Here is a 20,146-nt window from a genome sequence, read left to right as displayed (position 1 = left end):
TGTCTCTAAAACTAGCTGGGCATTGTTGCAGGCGCCTGTAGTCCTGCCTACCTGGGAGACTGAGGCAAGAGAATCACTTGAGTCCAAGAGTTTGAGGTTGCTGTGAGTTGTGACGCCACAGCACTCTACCAAGGGTGACAAAGTGAGACTCTGTCTAAAAAAAAAAAAAAAAGATTTTTTTTTTTTTTGGCCTTGAGTGATCTCAACACTTTAGGAAGACTTCTCCAATAGCGAAGTGATAGATGAACTTAAAGTAGGCGGTTGGTGGCAGGGAAGGAGACAATTAAAGGTTGTTATATCATTTTCTATGTTGAGATGCTTTTACCTGAAGGGAGAGCAAAGGAGGAGCTTAGGACTCTAAACTCAGTATAAAAAAAATGGAAGATGTCTTCCTCTGCAGTATTTAAGGATTGTTGAATAGTAAGTTAACAAGTGTCCTTCTGGGCAGCTGCTATGTGAAAGGCACTGACTACTGTCCCTCCTGGGGCTACATAGAAACAGAGCAGTGGTTCTCATAACTGGCCTCCTTGTACTTTGCACTCCATTTCTGCGAGTGGATAGCACTTCCAGGTGGTTCTGTGGTGCATCCCTGGTTACAATCATTAAAGTAAAAGATGCATTATTCTTAATAATGAATTTAAAATTTAATTGTGAGAGAGAGTATCATGTCTAAAACATAAAAATCTAAAACAACTTTTGAGTCAGTTTGCAGTCAGCGTATCACCTAGAACCATTATAAAGAATATTACTATATAATCAATTCTTGGTTGTTTTTACTGGCAGAATAAAGAATAACTGTCAAAATAACATCTACACTAGAATCTTGGATTAATCATAGCCCAAATCTCGTCTTCAAAAATATTTCAGTATGGAGCAGCATCTGTGGCTCAGTGGGTAGGGTGCCAGCCCCATATACCAAGGGTGGCGGGTTCAAACCCAGCCCTGGCCAAACTGCAACAACAACAAAAATATAGTCGGGCGTTGTGGTGGGCACCTGTAGTCCCACCTACTTTGGAGGCCGAGGCAAGAGAATCACCTAAGCCCAGGAGTTGGAGGTTGCTGTGAGCTGTGATGCCATGGCACTCTACCGAGGGTGATAGAGTGAGACTCTGTCACTACAAAAAAAAAAAAAATTCAGTATGAAGTGAAGTCCTGGTAAGCTACAGTTTTGCCTTAGTGAACTATTTACTTGTGAGTAAATCTCACATCTCTTGAGTTTGGGGCCCTGTCCTAGGTGTTGGCAAAATAGAAATAAGCAAACCAAGGCTAGGGCCGTTTTTGCCTTCCTTATGCCTCTTAAAACACACGGACAGTTGCCCAGGTGGCTACCCTTTTATAGATTGGTCCCGGTAACCTGTCTGTGGAGAGGTGTAAGGAGGTTTATGGTTTATAAAAGCTAATGATAGAGAGCAGAGAATTAACTGTGTTTTACATTTAAACTTGCATTTAGAAATTCTACTTACAATGCTCAGACCCTGGGATTACATTTTGAGAGATGTTAACATCAACAAAATAAATTCTGTCTGATTGAAAGATTTATGGCACCGAATCTCAGTATGTTAAATTTTATTTTTATATGTAAATAGTGGGGAGCATTGCTTTTGGTCTTTTGTCGTTTTAGTGGTGTAACCTTTCATCTTGCATCTCTCCAACTCTGGTAGTCATTGCTTGTTAGCTTCTGACAGGGGAAGATGCAAGCCAAACGTGTTTTTTAAGTTCAAGTTTCCTCAATATGAAAATTAGGCCGTTCTATATTTTCATGTACTAGAAGTTTTCAAATTTGAGTTTTAAAGAAAAGAGGTAACAGTAAAAGGGAAAAAGTGAGTTCTAGCTTGCACAGTAAATTCTTTTCATAAGTTCTATTTTAAAGGAAGAAATAGTGTCTTAACTTTAGTTGGCATGTAATAAATTTATTCACTTGACCTAATCTCTCTCCATTAATAGTTGAAATAGAAATGTTGACAATTCTACAAAGCCATGACAGCTTTCCTGACTCAATAAACTATATCTAATTTTAGAAATGAACATACCCACAATATGTACAGGTACGTTGTATGTCCATCACAAATCTAAGTTGCTACATTTTACTTGAAAGTTGAGAAGTTTTGTTAAGGATTATCATCCTGAAGTATTTGCTTCTGCTATTAATCATAGTAATAATAATGGCTAATGTTTATCAAGTTCTTAATAATAGCTAATGTTTATCAAGTGCTTACTAAGTGCCCCGTATTGTGTTAAGCATTTGATATCATGAACTAGATTTCTTTTTTGAAGCCAGATTTATTAAAGCATAATTTATATGCAGTACAATTTGCCCTGTTTGGTTTTTGAGTTCTGTGAATTTTGATAACATATGTCTACACAAGTCTTGTTTTTTTTTTTTTTTTTTATTGTTGGGGATTCATTGAAGGTACAATAAGCCAGTTACACTGATTGCAATTGTTAGGTAAAGTCCCTCTCTACACAAGTCTTGTAACCAGTACCACAGTCAAGGTACAGAAAACTTCCATCATCCTGTGGTTCCCTTTTTCTCCTTTGTGGTCAGTCATTCCCCCTTTACTGGTCCCTGGGAGAATAGGATTTCTCTCCCTTTTGGTTTGCTTTTTCCAGAATGTCAAATAAGTGGAATCATACAGTTCATATCTCAAGTCTGGCTTATTTCATTCAGTCCAGTGCCTTTAGAATTGTCCCTGTTGCACATACTACATATCAGAAGTTCATACCTTTTTATTATGGAGTAGTATTCCATTGTATGGATATACAATATGTTTCTCCATTCACCAACTGATGGACATTTGAGTTTCCAGTATTTGGTGATTATAAATAAAACTGCTATAAATGTTTGTGCATAGACTTTTTTTTTTTTCGCGGCCGGGGCCGGGTTTGAACTTGCCACTTTTGGTATATGGGGCTGGCACCCTATTTCTTGAGCCACAGGCGTTGTCCTGCATAGATTTTTTTATGGACACCTGTCTTCATTTCTCTTGACTGAACATCTAAGAGCGGAGTTACTGGATTGCGTGATAAGAATATGTTTCACTTTATAAGAAACTTCTTTAGAAACTATTTTCTGACTGGTAAAAATAAAAAGAAAACAAGAAGTGAAAAAAAGAAGGAAAAGAAAAGTAAGGTAAGGTAAAAAGAAAAAGAGAAACTCCTAATCTGTCTTCCAAAGTGTCTGTGCCTGTTTGCATTGCCACCAACAACCTGTGATATTTGTAGTTGCTCAATACGTCATCAGCACTTGGTATTACCAGTGGGTTTTGTTTTGGTATTGTGACATTAACTTGCTTTTCCCTATTGAGTGTTGATGTTGATCTTTTCATGTACATTTTTTGCCATCAGTGTCTCTTCTTTGGTAAAATATCTGTTTAGATCTGTTAAAAACTGGGTTTTCTTATTTTTGAGTTGTGAAAATACTTTATGTAGTTTGAATAGCAGTATAGTGACTTATTTTAATCTTCACAATAATCTCTTGCAGCAAATACTGTTACCCTAAATTATAGATTAAGAAGTTATGACACAGAATTGTTAAGTGATTGTCCAAGATTACATAGCTGATAGGTAGCAGAGCTGAGATTTGAACCCGAGTAAACTGACTCTAGAATCTGTGCTGAACTGTGTGCCCATTTTTTTTTTCTTTGATACTCACTCTAGTATGCAGAGATTGATTTCTTGGGTATGTGAATGGAACTAGGATCTACTTCCTGTAGGTAATGCTTTTAGGGCAATATATTGTAGTATCTACTCTGGAAACATCTTAGGAACAGCTATTGGTTTATTTGAAAGGAGTAATTATTTTCCCTTTAAGTCTCTTTATACATTTCTACATACTAGTAACCTAAAGTACTTCTTTTAAATTGCTTAAAATATCTGCCATTAGCAAGTAATGAGGTGCTTTATGTAAATGGATTTTTTAGTAGGAGAAGAGAAGCTAATTCTTTTATGTATTTATAGTTCATAAAAAATCTTAGAATGTTGTTCAGATTTCTTTTGAAAACCTTATCATACTCATTGCTGACTTTGAGATATTTAGTGTATGGTGATATACTTAATGGAATATATACAACTTAATGACCTAACAGAATGGCATTAAAACAGAGTACTTTTTTCGGGGGCCAGGCACGATGGCTCACACTGTAATCCTAGCACTCTGGGAGGTTGAGGCAGGTGGATTGCTTGAACTCAGGCATTCGAGACCAGCTGAGCAAGAGTGAGACCCTATCTCTATTAAAAATAGAAAAAAAAAAACAGCCGGTGTTGTGGTGGGTGCCTGTAGTCCTAATTACTCTGGAGGCTGAGGTAAAAGGATCGCTTGAGCCCAGGAGTTTGAGGTTGCTATGAGCTAAAATGCCACAGCATTCTACCCAGAGCTACCAAGTGAGACCCTGTCTCCAAAAAAAGAAAAAAAAAAATAGAACTGAGTGCTTTTTAAGTTATATTTATTTGTGCTTTTATGAGACCTTTTTTTGGTCTTCTCTCATATTAACTATCCCTTTGTTTATGACATCAGCCTTTTACTATTGCCCTCTTTAACTCCTTATAATTTATTTCTAATTAGCTAAAATAAGATAATCATAATCAAGTTAATTAGGCTTACCTTGATATTGTCTGAAATAAGTTTATTTTTTTGAGACAGAGTCTTACTTTGTTGCCCTCGGTAGAGTACCATGGTGTCACAGCTCACAGCAAGCTCAAACCCTTGGACTTAAGCCTCTTGCCTCAGCCTCCCAAGTAGCTGGGACTACCTGGTTATTTTTAGAGAAGAGGTCTCAATCTTGGTCAGGCTGGTCTGGAACTCATGAGCTCAGGCAATTCATCTGCCTCGGCCTTCCAGAATGCTAGGATAAAATAAGTTTAGATGACAATAACTGTGAGAGGCTGCTTTCCAGTGAACTGCTCAGAGGACCTTGATTCTTGGTGCATAGATTCTGAATAGTCATTCTGGAGAAATGAATTAAAGTGAGCTAAATAATGGCATTGGACAGTAGAAGCAGTTTTTTCTTTTCAGTTTAATTTTTATTAATTTGGTAAGCCATGGAGATTATTTTCATAAAAGGATAAGCCAACCAATGTTCAGTGGAATGGAGTAAACAAGCATTTAAAGGGTAGAATGTTGGCTCACTGTCATTACATTTTGCCTCAGTTGGTAAAATTCTTAAATCAATGAAAGCTTGTCCTCTCATTTGTGCCTCTGGGAAGGTAGAATAATTACTCCCAAGTAATTAACTAAAGGGAGAAAATCTTCCTAAATCCCGTTTACTTTTTGTAAAATATTAGGACAAAGGCTATCTATTGACTTACATACGCTTCATCATTTCAAGCATGTTTGGGGGTGCTTAATGCTTTCGAACCATTTTGATTAATTTCTTACAATAAATCAGCAAATGTTGAAGGTAAGTAGTTGTAGTGATGTTCTGGTGACTTGGATACCTTGTCAGATGTAAGGTGACTTGGAGAGCAGAGCTTCACAGGTCTATTGTTGGCCCCTGTAGGCTGGCCGTGTGCAGTGCAGTGGAGCTGTAGCAGGGTGCCTGGCACGTGGGAGGCTTGCAATATATGTGGGAAATTTTGCTTAAAAGATGGCTGTAGTAGAATTACGAACTGTGATTGTATTGATCGTTGTAAAAAGCAGGTTTGTATCAGCTTGCAGTTCAATTTAAAATAATTTTGCTATGTTGAACTTTAAGTTCCTTCCTAAAACTGCGGTGTTTTTGTTTTATTCTATAACCCAGATTAATTCACATTTAATTTTTCCACTGAACTTTGAATTTTCTAGTGTATTTTATCTGCTTAGTGAACTTACAAATCTGCATCTCATATAGCACTTTGCTAGCTTTTCCAGATAACATAGCAATATATTCCTTTCATATAAGGGTTAATAAGTAGCCAGATGAGTCTCACCAGTCCATTGTTACATTAAGAGTCACAAAGTTTGCTCTCCCCCTTGCATCCCTTCTCATACCTCTTTCCTTTCATAGCTTTCTTTGATATATTAAAATAACTTTTTAAATTGAGATTTTATATTTGAAAACAACATATAGTTTTAAATTTTGCTTCCTTGTAGATTCTTATTCTGTTGTATTGTTAGTTTTAAATTATGGCAGTTAACATGGCTTAGTAATGGTCTAATCAGAGTAGATCTTGCTCCCTGCCTCTACTTTTCTCCTTTCCTATACCTCTCTCCCTGTTTTTACCTGTAGATTTGCATGTTTGACCTAGCAGAATAATTGGGTCCACAGCAACATGGGCGTGCCTCCCTTAGAAACACTTAGTTTCATGTATGACTCATAAGCTGAAGCACAGACACCACTTCCCCAATCTACAGGAGCCATTTTAACAGCATAAAACTTGCCGGATTGCTTTTTATTTTCAAGCCCAAAGGACAATATCTAAAAAAGAAAGAATATTTGAAGGTAACTTGTTAGAATTTTGTGTGTTTGCTTCTGGCTATTTCTTGAGCTGATAAAGGGAGGGTGGTTCTTACCTGTGGAAGAACATGGCTGAATGTGTTCTTTAACTCTCTGATAAAATGTGTGCTGTTAGTCACATGCCTGATTGAATTTAACTACCAGGGAACAAAGCACTCAAATTCTGAAAACTTTCAGATCTTCTTGGTAAAGCATTTTCTAATGTCTTGTTGTGATTGGTGTGTGTATGTTTTCTCTAGAATAAAGAAGATTTTCTTTTTATACCACAAAGAAAACTAGGTCAGATTTTAATTTAAAAAGCCTAGTTGTATTTGTGGGGGTAACTGGGAAGTTATAAATTAAGTAAATTGTATCATTCATGTGTGACATAGATGTTTTTAAAAAGTTAGGGGCAGTTGCTTTTTTGAGATTTTGGGTAAGGGTGAAGTTTTGGGACAGCTCAGTCATAGGTGTTGCTCATTGACTGCACTATCCTTTTTTTCTCTGTTTTTATAAGTTAGTGAGATTGATACACTAATCATTTCATTTTGGAAACTAAATAGAAATTTAGGTGAAATGAATGGTCATTAGATAACTAGTAAAAGTGAGTATTAAATAAAGAGAAATAAAGATTCGAATGATTCATTTACTATTAGAAAAAAAATGAAGTTTTATAATTAATGTTGGAAACTTGTTCTGAGTAACAACCTTAGAAACAAAACCGTCTTCTGAGAAAACTTGCAGTATTTCAATTTGGTATAAAAGGGGAAAGTAAAGACTCTGGCCTTACTTCTATACCAGTGGTCTTAAAATTTGCTTGTTTTGAATTAAAAACCTTTTTTGTAAATGAGAAAATTGCTCAGTCTTTTCCTGTCATCATTGAAAGATTGTAAGATTTTGGCTAAACAAGTGTACATACATGCCTTGAAGTTCTAGGTACTCTGAGAAGCTGAAGACAGTAGTATTTTACTTCTGAAACATATTTATGAAACTAAAATTTAAATGAAATTAAAATTTGAATATGAAATAATTAGAAACTCTATAAAGTTTTTGGAAATAAAATTTGCCGAATTATTTATTATAGACCATAATGATATTTAACCACTTCTTTGAGAATTTGCTCTTAATAACTTTCTAAGTGTTTGAAGGCCTGTCACATGAAATGGTAAAATGTCAGCCAGTTATGATTTCTTTTGAAAGGATTGTTACGAACGGATCTTGATTTTTGTGGTCTTACAATAAAGGCACAGCCGACATTTTACCAAGTCAGCTCTGAGCCATTTGCTATCATCTCTGTTTGCATATTGCTGGTTTAGTCAGCCTTTGAGTAAGCAAAGGCTGTATTTACTTCTAGTCTGGTCTGTGTGAAAAATCTAATGAAACCTTTTTGCTTTTTTTTTTTTTCCCAAACTTTTTAAAGGTAGTGTTCCCTGAGAGAAAAATAGAGACACCAATAAGTAGCATAATTAAAATTTTATTTATTAAAGAGAGTAAAAGAATTTTGTTTCTTAAAATTAAGAAGCTGGCTCAATTTAAATAATGGATACGAGTCACATATTTCAGTTTTTTTGTGTGTGATAAAGACTTAAAGTAGGGCTTCAAGGAGAAGGAAGAAAAGGAAAATGTAGTGAGGCAATGAAAGGCCAGAAAAACTTAAGTAGTCACCTTTCCACTTTTTTCTTTCCATGAGGTTGGAATATAAGTTTAAACTGAGTTATCAGAATTAAATTCAGAATTACCAATTTACAGAACCTTAGTGCTGAAGAGACTGAAGATTGTCCAACTGGCTCGCTTTTACAGATAGAGAAACAGCTGCCCAGAGAGGTCCTGTGACTTGCCCGAGGTCATGCAGTGCTTTATGGCAGGGCGTCGCAGTCTGGTGCTGCTCTTGCTAGTCCACACACAAGTGATGCTTTGTTTGAAATGGTCTATATTTCCTTAAGAGTAAATAAAACCTTAATTAAGATGTTTCGTGATAATTTTGTGATACGATGCAACCAAGCGGGTCAACCAAAGATTTGGAAATGCAGCTAGTTTCCTTTTTCACCAGAAAGATGATGCATTTATTTAATTTCTATAATCGCTTTTTCTTCCCCACTGATAAAAATTTTTTTGTTTGTGACATTGTTTGTTTAATACACACGTATGGTCCTAGATGGAAATACAAGGAATTTGGAATTTAATTTGAAACCTCTAGGTACAAAGATAGCTTTATTTCTGCTTCAGTTTTATCTCATTCTTTTAGGAGGGCAAATACTGTTTAATATATGATATCTTATTTATTATGATGTGTGTATGTGTATGTAAAATTTACATATGAGTTTACAAAATTCAGAGGGCTCTAAGCTTTAATGTTACACTTAAGTTTGACCTTCCTCTGGGAAGGTTGTAATCTTACTCCATTTGTCTCTGTCCCTCTTTCCTCCTGGTGAGAGAAGTACTGTAGATCCTCTGGGTAATACGAAATCTTTGTTAACTTTGTGGTATGTTGTATTGGGATGGTTGGAAATTAGATTGTTCTTTAGGTCTGAAATTTGGATTTTTTAATATTACTTGGCACGTAACAGTTGAATTTCCTACATTTCTTGAGTTTTCTAACACAGTTCAGTATGAAATCTTCCACAGTGTGGCCCTCATTGTGCTAAGCAAAGAGCAGCACAAAGGCTGGACACATCGCTATATATATCCTGACAAACTTACATTCTTAGGTTTTGGGGAAGTCAAGATTTGTTAACAGGTAAAATAAGTAAAGAATTGAACCAGGCTCAACGCCTGTAGCACAGTGGTTTTGGTGCCAGCCACATATCCCCAGGCTGTGGGTTCGAACCCAGGCCTGGTCAGTTAAACAACAATGACAACTGCAACAAAAACATACCCGGGTGTTGTGGTGGGTACCTATAGCCCCACTGCTTGGGAGGCTGAGAGAAGAGAATTTCTTAAGCCCAAGAGTTTGAGGTTGCTGTGAGCTGTGATGGCACTGCACTCTACCAAGGACAACAAAGTGAGATGCCGTCTCAAAAAAAAAAAAAAAAAAAAGATCAAACTGCTGAATGAGTAAATTCGGGTTCACAAACCTTAGAGATAAAAGAGGACTGAAACTTAAAATATTCTGTGGAGTTTATCTTCAAGGAATTATGAGTATTAAAAGATAAATAGGATTTACCTGGGTTAAGAAGAGTTTCTTCACCAATAAGCAAAGGAGTATAAGCTTTTCGAGATTAGAGATGTTTTATTCTGTGTTCTGTCTTCAACTTTTGAAGTAGTACCAACCGCTTACGAGTCATAGGTAGATATTGTCTGCTTCATTAAACCTTTGGTTATTCTTTGTTGCCCTTTTATTTGAGATAATCTCACTCTTTTGCCCTGATTAGAGTGCTATGGTGTTATAGCTCACAGCAACCTCAAACTCTTTGGCTCAAGGGATCCTCTTTTTTTTTTTTTTTTTTGCAGTTTTTTGACCGGGGCTGGGTTTGAACCCACCACCTCTGGCATATGGGGCTAGCGCCCTACTCCTTTGAGCCACAGGTGCGACCCTCAAGGGATCCTCTTGTGTCAGCCTGCCAAGTAGCTGGGATTACAGGTACCCGCCAAGGTATTCGACTATGTTTTTTTCTTTTTCCATTTTTAGTAGAGATGGGGTCTCATTCTTGCTCAGCCTGGTCTCAAACTCCTAAGCCCAGAGCATCCACCTGCCTCAGCCTTCCAGAGGGCTAGGATTACATGTATGAGTCACCACACCCAGCTCTTAGTTGCCATCTTTATGTGACAAATTCAGTGACCATCCTGCTAAAGTTAGGGTTGGTACATGCTAAAAAGTATGTGTCCCTCAGCTTAGTCTCTGGTGTCTGCACATTGTAGCTACAGGCAGTTTCCAAGTTACTAACACCTGACTTCTGTACAGCTTGAGCTTGTGAACAGAGGCTATTTCAGGTAGGAGGAAAATGTACCTGTTCCAACTTACATACAAACTCACCTGAAGAACAAACCTACAGAACCTATCTTGTTTTTAACCCAGGGACTGCTTGTATTTACAGAAAAAAATTAACACTCTATTCTGTAGTGTTACCTTTAAAGCTGTAATTGTCAACTTTTGGTGACAATTATACCAGGCTTCAGCTCAGATTCTGATTCATTGGGCCTAGGGTTGGGTTTAGCAATTAGCATTTTTACTAAGTAGCCTAAATGATTGTAATGCAGGTGCTTCTAGGCCACACTTTCAGAAATAGGGTTTATAGGTTTAAGGCGGTGAAGAGCAATTAATCACTTATTTTGCATTTTAATATTTGAATTTTTCGGCAGTTTTCCTCCAGCCCAGTTAGCCTTTACTCCAGTTTTTGCTCTTCTATGCGTTGTTTAGCTGTTCCTCCTCTTGAAACTAACTGCCATTTTGAGCATCAGAGACCTCTATCTACATGTCTCTTTTCAGTTTCATTGCCTTTCTCTAAGAATTCAGTTCTCTTTTGATTTGCCCTTTAAAGTTTTTTAATTTAGAAAACATGAGGTTTGTCTTTTTAAAAAAGGAGAGCTGTATTTCTCCTGCAGTGGTCTCAACCTGCAGTGGCCATTCTGACAGACTGAGAAAAGCTAATCTGGGCAGAAGCCAGGAACACATGTTTCAAGGGAGTGACAAAAAGGAACAGGATTTTGTATTTTGTTTGTGAATATTTATGAAGAAAAAACGCATACGTGTAATTGTGCTTTATCCCTCCCGTACCATGGTGTCTGGGAACTTAAATTTTTTTTTCTGGGGTTCCTTTGGTCAAGAGGAGTCTGTTCAGTTGGTGAAGGGGCTTAGGATTTTATTTTTAGTTCACAATATATAATCAGACTAATTTTTGTCTTTTAGTATACTCAGCCTATTCTTTATCTCTCAGTAAACTCTTCCAGCGTCAGTTGTTTTAGTTCCATTTGATGCTTCAGGGATTCTCTTTATATCCCCTTATCCTTGGGGCTCTATAAAAAAAACATCCTCTTGAAAACTCTTCTTTCTTGTAAAATACACTATTTCCACTTGTGATTGCTTGAGTTTGGGAGGAAGTGATTTTTTTCTAACCATGTGATACTTGGATATAATTTTCCAAAGCTTCTTTGGACGTTTAACTGCGTCATTGCATATTTGTAGGCTTATAAGAATTCAGTTCTCTTTTGATTTTCCCTTCAATTTTTTTTATCTCCATATCTTGTACACTGAGATGGATTGCTAGCATCAAAAAATAAAGGGCAGGGCGGCGCCTCTGGCTCAGTCGGTAAGGCGCCGGCCCCATATACCGAGGGTGGTGGGTTCAAACCCGGCCCCAGCTGAATTGCAATCAAAAAAATTGCTGGGTGTTGTGGCGGGCACCTGTAGTCCCAGCTACTTGGGAGGCTGAGGCAAGAGAATCGCTTAAGCCCAGGAGTTGGAGGTTGCTGTGAGCCATGTGATGCCAGGGCACTCTACTGAGGGCCATAGAGTGAGACTCTGTCTCTACAAAAAAAAGTAAATAAATAAAAAATAAAGTGCAGCTATAAACAATATGGTTTATTATATAGTTTGTATGAAGATTGGTTTAACAATTTTTATATACAAAGGTCAAAGTAATATGTGTACATTGTTTTTAAAAATCTAATAGACAAGTCTATATTGAAAGGCAGCCTCCTTTCTCTACTCTTTCTCAATCTGAGTCCTTCTATCTATACGCAATCACTTCTTAGACAATAAGTTGATTTTTATATATATATATATTTTTTTTTTTTTTTGCTGTTTTTGGCTGGGGCTAGATTTGAACCCACCACCTCTGGTGTATGGGTCTGGCCCCCTACTCCTTTGAGACACAGGCGCCGCCCCATTGATGTTATATTTTTAATTTGTGTAGGTTTTTTTTCTTCTTTTATTTTTTATTATTTTTGAGACAGAGTCTTGCTCTCTTGCCCACACTTGAGTGCAATTCACTTGCCAATTATAGTTCACTGTAGCCTCAAATGCTTGGTTTCCGTGATCTTTCCCCCTAAGCCTCCCAAGGAGCTGGGGCAACAGCTGTGCCCAGCTGATTTTTAAAATTTTTAGTAGAAATATCACTAATGAATATTGATGCAAAAAGAGAATCCAACAAAGAGAATCCAACCACACGTCAAAAAAATGATACACCATGACCAAGTGGGATTTATCCCAGGGTCTCAAGGCTGGTTCAATATACGTAAATCTATAAATGTAATTCAGCACACAAACAAACTAAAAAATAAAGACCATATGATTCTCTCAATTGACACAGAAAAAGCTTTTGATAATATCCAGCATCTCTTCATGATCAGAACACTTAAGAAAATTGGTATAGAAGGGACATTTCTTAAACTAATAGAGGTCATCTACAGCAGACCCACAGCCAATATCATATTGAAGGGAGTTAAATTGAAATCATTTCCACTTAGATCAGGAACCAGGCAAGGTTGCCCATTGTCTCCATTGCTCTTTAACATTGTAATGGAAGTTTTAGCCATTGCAATTAGGGAAGAAAAGGCGATCAAGGCTATCCACAAAGGGGCAGAAGAGATCAAACTTTCAGTCTTCACAGATGATATGATCGTATATCTGGAAAACACTAGGGATTCTACTACAAAACTTTAAGAAGTGATCAAGGAATACAGCAATGTCTCAGGCTACAAAATCAACACCCATAAATCTTTATATATACCAACACTAACCAAGCCGAAAAAACAGTCAGGGACTCTACTCCTTTCACAGTAGTGCCAAAGAAGATGAAATATTTGGGAGTATACCTAACAAAGGATGTGAAAGATCTCTACAAAGAGAACTATGAAACTTTGAGAAAAGAAATAGCTGAAGATGTTAACAAATGAAAAAATATACCATGCTCATGGCTGGGAAGAATCAACATCGTTAAAATGTCTATACTACCCAAAGCAATATATAATTTTAATGCAATTCCTATTAAAGCTCTGTTGTCATATTTTAAAGATCTTGAAAAAATACTTCGTTTTATATGGAATCAGAAAAAACCTCGAATAGCCAAAACATTACTCAGAAATAAAACACAGCAGGAGGAATCACGCTACCAGACCTGAGACTGTACTATAAATCGATAGTGATCAAAACAGCATGGTACTGGCACAAAAACAGAGAAGTAGATGTCTGGAACAGAATAGAGAACCAAGAGATGAATCCAGCTACTTACCATTATTTGATCTTTGACAAGCCAATTAAAAACATTCAGTGGGGAAAAGATTCCCTATTTAACAAATGGTGCTGGGTGAACTGGCTGGCGATCTGTAAAAGACTGAAACTGGACCCAAACCTTTCACCATTAACTAAGATAGACTCTCACTGGATAAAAGATTTAAATTTAAGACATGAAACTATAAAAATACTTGAAGAAAGTGCAAGGAAAACTCTTGAAGGAATTGGCCTGGGTGAATATTTTATGAGGAGGACTCCCACGGCAATTGAAGCAGTATCAAAAAAACATTACTGGAACCTGATAAAACTAAAAAGCTTCTGCACAGCCAAGAACATAGTAAGTAAAGCAAGCAGACAGCCCTCAGAATGGGAGAAAATATTTGCAGGTTATACCTCTGATAAAGGTTTAATAACCAGAATCCACAGAGAACTCAAACGTATTAGCAAAAAAAGAACAAGTGATCCCATCTCAGGGTGGGCAAGGGACTTGAGAAACTTCTCTAAAGAAGACAGACACACAATCTACAAACACATGAAAAAAAGCTCATCATCCTTAATCATCAGAGAAATGCAAGTCAAAACTACTTTGAGATATCACCTAACCCCAGTAAGAAAATCACCTAACCCACATAACAAAATCCCAAAATCAGAGATGTTGGAGTAGATGTGGAGAAAAGGGCACACTTCTATACTGCTCGTGGAAATGCACACTAATACCTTCCTTCTGGAAGGATGTTTGGAGAATACTTAGAGACCTAAAAATAGACCCGCCATTCGATCCTATAATTCATTTACTAGGTTTATACCCAGAAGACCAAAAATCACAATGTAACAAAGACATCTGTACCAGAATGTTTACTGCAGCCCAATTCATAATTGCTAAGTCATGGAAGAAGCCCAAGTGTCCATCGACCCACGAATGGACTAGCAAATTGTGGTACATGTATACCATGGAATACTATGCAGCCTTTCATGTTTACATGGATGGAGCTGGAACATACTCTTCTTAGCAAAGTATCTCAGGAATGGAAGAAAAAGTATCCAATGTACTCAGCCCTACTATGAAGTTAATTTATAGCTTTCACATGAAGGCTATAACCCAACTATAGCATAAGAATATGAGTAAAGGGCCAAGGGAGGGGGGAGGTTAGGATGGAAGGAGGATAATGGGTGGGGCCACACCTATGGTGCATCTTAGAATGGGTACAGGCGAAACTTACTAAATGCAGAATACAAATGTCTACATATAATAACTAAGAAAATGCCATGAAGGCTACGTTGAACAGTTTGATGAGAATATTTCAGATTGTATATGAAACCAGCACATTGTACCCCTTGATTGCACTAATGTACAGAGCTATGATTTAACAATAAAAAAAATTTTTTTTAGTAGAAACAGTGTCTTGCTATATTGCCCAGGCTGGTCCCAAAGTCATGGCCTTAGTAGTCCTCTTGCCTCAGACTCCCAAAGTGCTGGGATTACAGGCACCATGCCTGGCCTAATTTGGGTTTTCCTGGGATCAGTTCTGGTCCTGTCTTGCACTTTATGTGTTAAAGGCCTTTCAAGGTAGCAGAAACCAGTATGACTCTGCATCCTGCAGTATGTATACGATAGCTGCTCAGTCCTCTAGTGATAATTGTGTTTGTACAATTGTATGGTACAATTCTAAAAATCTGGGCTGAGCATGGTGGCTTATGCACCTAACGAGGCTGATGGTAGAGGATCACTTGAGCTCAGGAGTTTGAGACTGGCCTGAGCAAGAGCGAGATCCCATCTCTACTAAAACTAGAAATATTGTGGCGGATGCCTGTAGTCACAGCTGCTTGGGTGGCTGAGGCAGAAGGATCACTTGAGCCCAGGAGTTTAAGGTTGCTGATGCCATGACACTCTAGCATGGGCAATATAGTAAGATTGTCTCAAAAAAAAAAAAAAAAAAAAACCCAAACCCACAAGATAAAAAATAATTAAATATAATTAACTTAAAATTGGCTTGTAGAAAACAGGTTTATAAATAACACTCCTATAAACAGTAAAACTAAACATTTTATGGTAAAGTTATAAAAGTGAAATGTTTTAATAACTATGTGCATTTTCTTTTTTATGTCAAAATGCTAAATGGAAGTTTAGTATTGAAATGTGGCAATTCATTCTTTAAAACTGAAATATGCATGTAAGAAATTATATAAAACATGCAGTTAAATATAATTATGAAGTGTTTACTCATGTCACAGCAACCTAGATTAAATTCATAAATTTTAACTCACATAAATGGATCACACCATTTATTTTCTGTAGCAATGTGCTTCTTTTATTCAACTCTGAGTTTTATCTTAATTTCATTGCAGTATAATATTCTGTCATTAAACGACAGAATATTATACTGCAATGAAATTATAATATTATTCTCTATACAGTAATCTAATGCCATCTTTCTTGTCGATGGCATTAGATTATTTTTAGTTTGGTAACATCTTGCTCTGGGTTCCTGGAACATACGTATAAGAGTTCCCTAGGGCAGTATCTTTACATTGAGATATGTGAAAACTTTCCAAAGAATATGAAGAGGATGGACAATTTAAGATAATTTAGAATTTTTTATTATCTTTCCTAGGAGCAGATGTTTGCCATTGGTGATTTCTTACCCATTCACAATCTTACTGTGGGATATTGCCCTGGGTGTAATATCCTCCAGGGCCCTAAACAGATGGGCAATTGATATATTTCAGGGTAGTTTTCAGAATAAGTTGCGGACATCAGTATACTTGACCTCTAAACACGAATCAGTTCAGTATTCCCATCCGTGATTAACCAGAGTTCAATTACTTCAAGCAAATTTTGAATTAAAAAATTTTAATAGAAAAGATATAACATAAAATATAGTAGTATAATATAAAAATTTTAATACATAGATAAAATGTTGTCTCAATTATGGATATAAGGACAGTCCTGCTGGGGTTTGGGGGGTTGGATTGCTTGAGGCCAGGAGTTAAAGACCAGCATGGATAACATAGCAAGACCCCGTCTCTTAAAAAATATTTGAATAGGGCGGCGCCTGTGGCTCAGTGAGTAGGGCGCCGGCCCCATATGCCGAGGGTGGCGGGTTCAAATCCAGCCCCGGCCAAACTGCAACCAAAAAATAGCCGGGCGTTGTGGCAGGCGCCTGTAGTCCCAGCTACTCGGGAGGCTGAGGCAAGAGAATCGCGTAAGCCCAGGAGTTAGAGGTTGCTGTGAGCCGTGTGACGCCACAGCACTCTACCCGAGGGCGGTACAGTGAGACTCTGTCTCTACAAAAAAAAAAAAAAAAAAAAAAAAAAAAAAAATTTGAATAAAAATTAGCCAGTTGTGGTGGGGCACATCTGTAGTTTCAGCTACTTGAGAGGCTGATGCAGGGGATTGCTTAAGACCAGGAGTTTGAGGTTACAGTGAGCTATGGTCGCACCATTGCACTCTAGCCTGGTGACAGAGCAAGACAATCCTATTGTACTGATCCATACATACTAAAGATATAAAAATATGAACAGGTAGGGAAGACATTAATTTAAGAATGGTTATAGAAGAAATAAAATGAAATTAGGGGTATTGTAGGAGGATTTAACCATAAATGAACTGTATTCATTTTTCTTTCTTTCTTTTTTTTTTTTTTTGCAGTTTTTGGCCGGGGCTGGATTTGAACCCTCTACCTCTGGCATATGGGGCTGGCGCCCTACTCCTTTGAGCCACAGGCATTGCCCATATCCATTTTTCTTAAAAACCTGAAACAAATTATGGTAAAAATTTTTTTTTTTTCTTTTTTGCAGTTTTTTGGCTGGGGCCGGGTTTAAACCTGCCACCTCCGGTATCTGGGGCTAGCGCCCTATTCCTTTTTGAGCCACTGGCACCACCTAATGGTAAAATATTGATGTAAAACTGGGTACAGGCGGTGCAGTTAGGGTGCCAACTACATACACCCGAGCTAGCAGGTTCAAATCCAGCCTGGGCCCGCCAAACGATGACAACTACAACCAAAAAATAGCTGGGTGTCGTGGTGAGCGCCTGTAGTCCCAGCTACTTGGGAGGCTGAGGGAAGAGAATTGCTTAAGCCCAAGAGTTTGAGCTTGCTGTGAGCTATGATGCTACGGCATGACATAGTGAGACTGTGTCTCCAAAAAATAAAATGAAATAAAAATAAAATAAAATAAAACTGGGTAAGAATATATTCTCATTTTGGTCTTTGGTTGAACTATTTCATAATGTATTTTTATTTTTGCCTCCCATTTATAAATAACTCGAGAAATAGTGTTTAACTTGACAAGGAGTAGAAGTTCACTTTTTAAAATGGTAAATATACTCTACATCAGTAAAAAAAAAAATGTTAACTGCCTATTTCAGTGAAGAGGATTAGCTAGATTCAGATTTGAGTTATGTAAGACTGTGTCTCTCCAAATAACGGTAGCGCTAGTCATACTTCTGATGGGTAAATGATAATTTCTAATAGAGATCCATTAATAAACTGGAGCTCTAGTTTTCTAGAAGTCATTTAGTTAGATTTAGTCTTTAGCATTATCCCATGCTCAAATAATTTTTAAAAACATTTCCAAAGAAAAGAATTCACATTTTTATTTTTATTATTACTTAGTTTTTGAGAGAGTCTCACTCTGGCGCTGAGTACAGTGCTTATAGCTCGCAGCACCCTCAGTCTTTTGGGCTCAAGAGATCCTCTTGCCTCAGCTTCCCCAGTAACTGGCACTATAGGCACCCACCATCCCGATGCCTGCTGGTTTTCTGTTTTTAGTAGAGAAAGGATCTTGCTCTTGCTGAGGCTAGTCTCAAAGCTCCTGAGCTCAAGTGATGCACTTGCCTTGGCTTCCCAGAGTGTTAGGATTATGGGCATTAGCCACCACACCCAGCCAAAAACACTTTCTTTTGCACTTCAGCCTATGCGTTCACTTTTTCCTCCACTTGGCTTTCGTGGTGTGGAGGTTTCTAGAAAGATGACACTAAGGCGGAGAGTGAAAAAATAGATCTTAATACAGGGTTTTACTTTCATCATCATGAGACAATTAATATAGTATTAACACTGGTGATCTTTAAGTAGCTAATTGACTGTTGCATCCAGACTTACTGGCAATGTCATTGTTTCATATTGCTTCCTGATCAGTGTTTCATGTAGCTTCCTTAGAATTCTTATGGTATGATAGGAATTCCTGCATCTTTAGTGATTTTGTTGTTATAAACTTGATGTGGACTCTTACAGTGCAAATGTGGGAATTTCTATAAAAAGTAATAACAGATTTTTGTTTTTCAGCTTCAACAACAGAGAAGGTATGATTTATTTGTATACATGTTACGCTTTGCCACAACTGACAACTGAACTAGTCTAGAATGTCAGGCCCAGGGTAAAGGACCAATAGGCACTGTTCTTGTATGTTCAAGATGGGTCTGTCAGGGTGGTCTTGGCCATCACATGGCGGCAAAGTCTTAGATCCACTGAGCATGCAGTCCGTCCTACAACACAGCCTCTGGTATTCCATGTTTCTGTTACTGTGACTTTCAGGTGTGCACAAGTAAGCAGTTTACTTGGACCTCTGCCTCATCTTTCTTTTGCACTTCAGCCTGTGGGTTCACTTTTTCCTCCACTTGGCTGTGGTGGGGAGTTTCTAGAAAGACGGCACTAAGGCGGAGAGTGAAAAAATAGATCTTAATACAGGGTTTTACTTTCATCATCATCTCTTGGCTCTTTTTTCTGAAATATTTATCTTGTGTATGTATAAGTAGTGGCAAAGACGAAGAACAAATGGAAATAGATGTCATAGGATTTTAGTTTGAAAGGTTCCTATAAAGTCATGCAGTTCAGGGTCTCTGAAATTTTTGGATTATATACTTTCTCATCTTACATAACTTACTGATTCAACAATTATTGTCAGATATTATCCTTGATGCTGGGAAATACAGCATACATGAACAAAACATAAAAACTTTATCCATGAATTACATACACATCTTGCACTAATTAACTTCCATTTTAAAATATACAAAAAATTAGAGAAAATTAAAGGTAACCTAGATTAATGATCTTCAAATTGCTGATCTTCTGAGGTGAGAAAGAACTTCTATTTAACAGCTTCCTTTTACCAAGGAAAAAAATATATTCAAGAGTGTTTTCTTCAATATAGTATTTTGATACCAGACTCTTTAAAAGGCTTTAATAAATAATAGGCTGTAGTTGTAAAGAATTTGTATATTGATTAATATGACCCATTTAAACAAAAGCTCTTTGTGGGCCTCAGTAATTTTTGCTAAGGATATTTTTGATTTTTTTCTTTTTTAAGTCTCAAGCTGTCACCCGGGGTAGAGTGCCATGATGTCATAACTCACAGCAACTTCCAACTCTAGGCTCATGTCATCCTCTTTTCTCAGTTTTTCTATTTTTAGTAGAGACAGGCTCTCGCTTTTTGCTCAGGATGGACTTGAACTCATGAGCTCAAGCAATCCACCTGCCTTGGCCTGAGTGCTCGATTATAGGTGTGAGCCCCTGCGTCTAGCCCATAAAGGGTTTTTTGACCCCAGAAGTTTGAGAACTGCTAC

General features: G+C 37.3%; 2 protein-coding genes across 3 annotated transcripts in view; one reads left to right on the top strand and one right to left on the bottom strand.

Moving 5' to 3' along the window:
• The window catches only part of CNMD (chondromodulin), a 308,020-nt gene that overhangs the window by 98,046 nt on the left and 189,828 nt on the right, over window positions 1-20,146 (bottom strand). The window lies entirely within an intron of this gene.
• ELF1 (E74 like ETS transcription factor 1) overlaps window positions 1-20,146 on the top strand; it is a 126,564-nt gene that overhangs the window by 20,685 nt on the left and 85,733 nt on the right. The window contains exon 1 of one of the 2 annotated variants that reach the window (XM_053563796.1): window positions 6,264-6,416. The exons of the other annotated variant lie outside the window; for it this stretch is intronic. The gene's annotated coding sequence lies outside the window, so the exon portion shown is untranslated. Of the gene's footprint in view, window positions 1-6,263; window positions 6,417-20,146 lie in introns of those variants that run through there. 2 annotated transcript variants of the gene reach the window in all.

This window comes from Nycticebus coucang, chromosome 15, assembly GCF_027406575.1.
Source record: "Nycticebus coucang isolate mNycCou1 chromosome 15, mNycCou1.pri, whole genome shotgun sequence".
NCBI classification, from domain to species: domain Eukaryota; kingdom Metazoa; phylum Chordata; class Mammalia; order Primates; family Lorisidae; genus Nycticebus; species Nycticebus coucang.
This window is presented reverse-complemented; position numbering and strand designations above follow the sequence as displayed.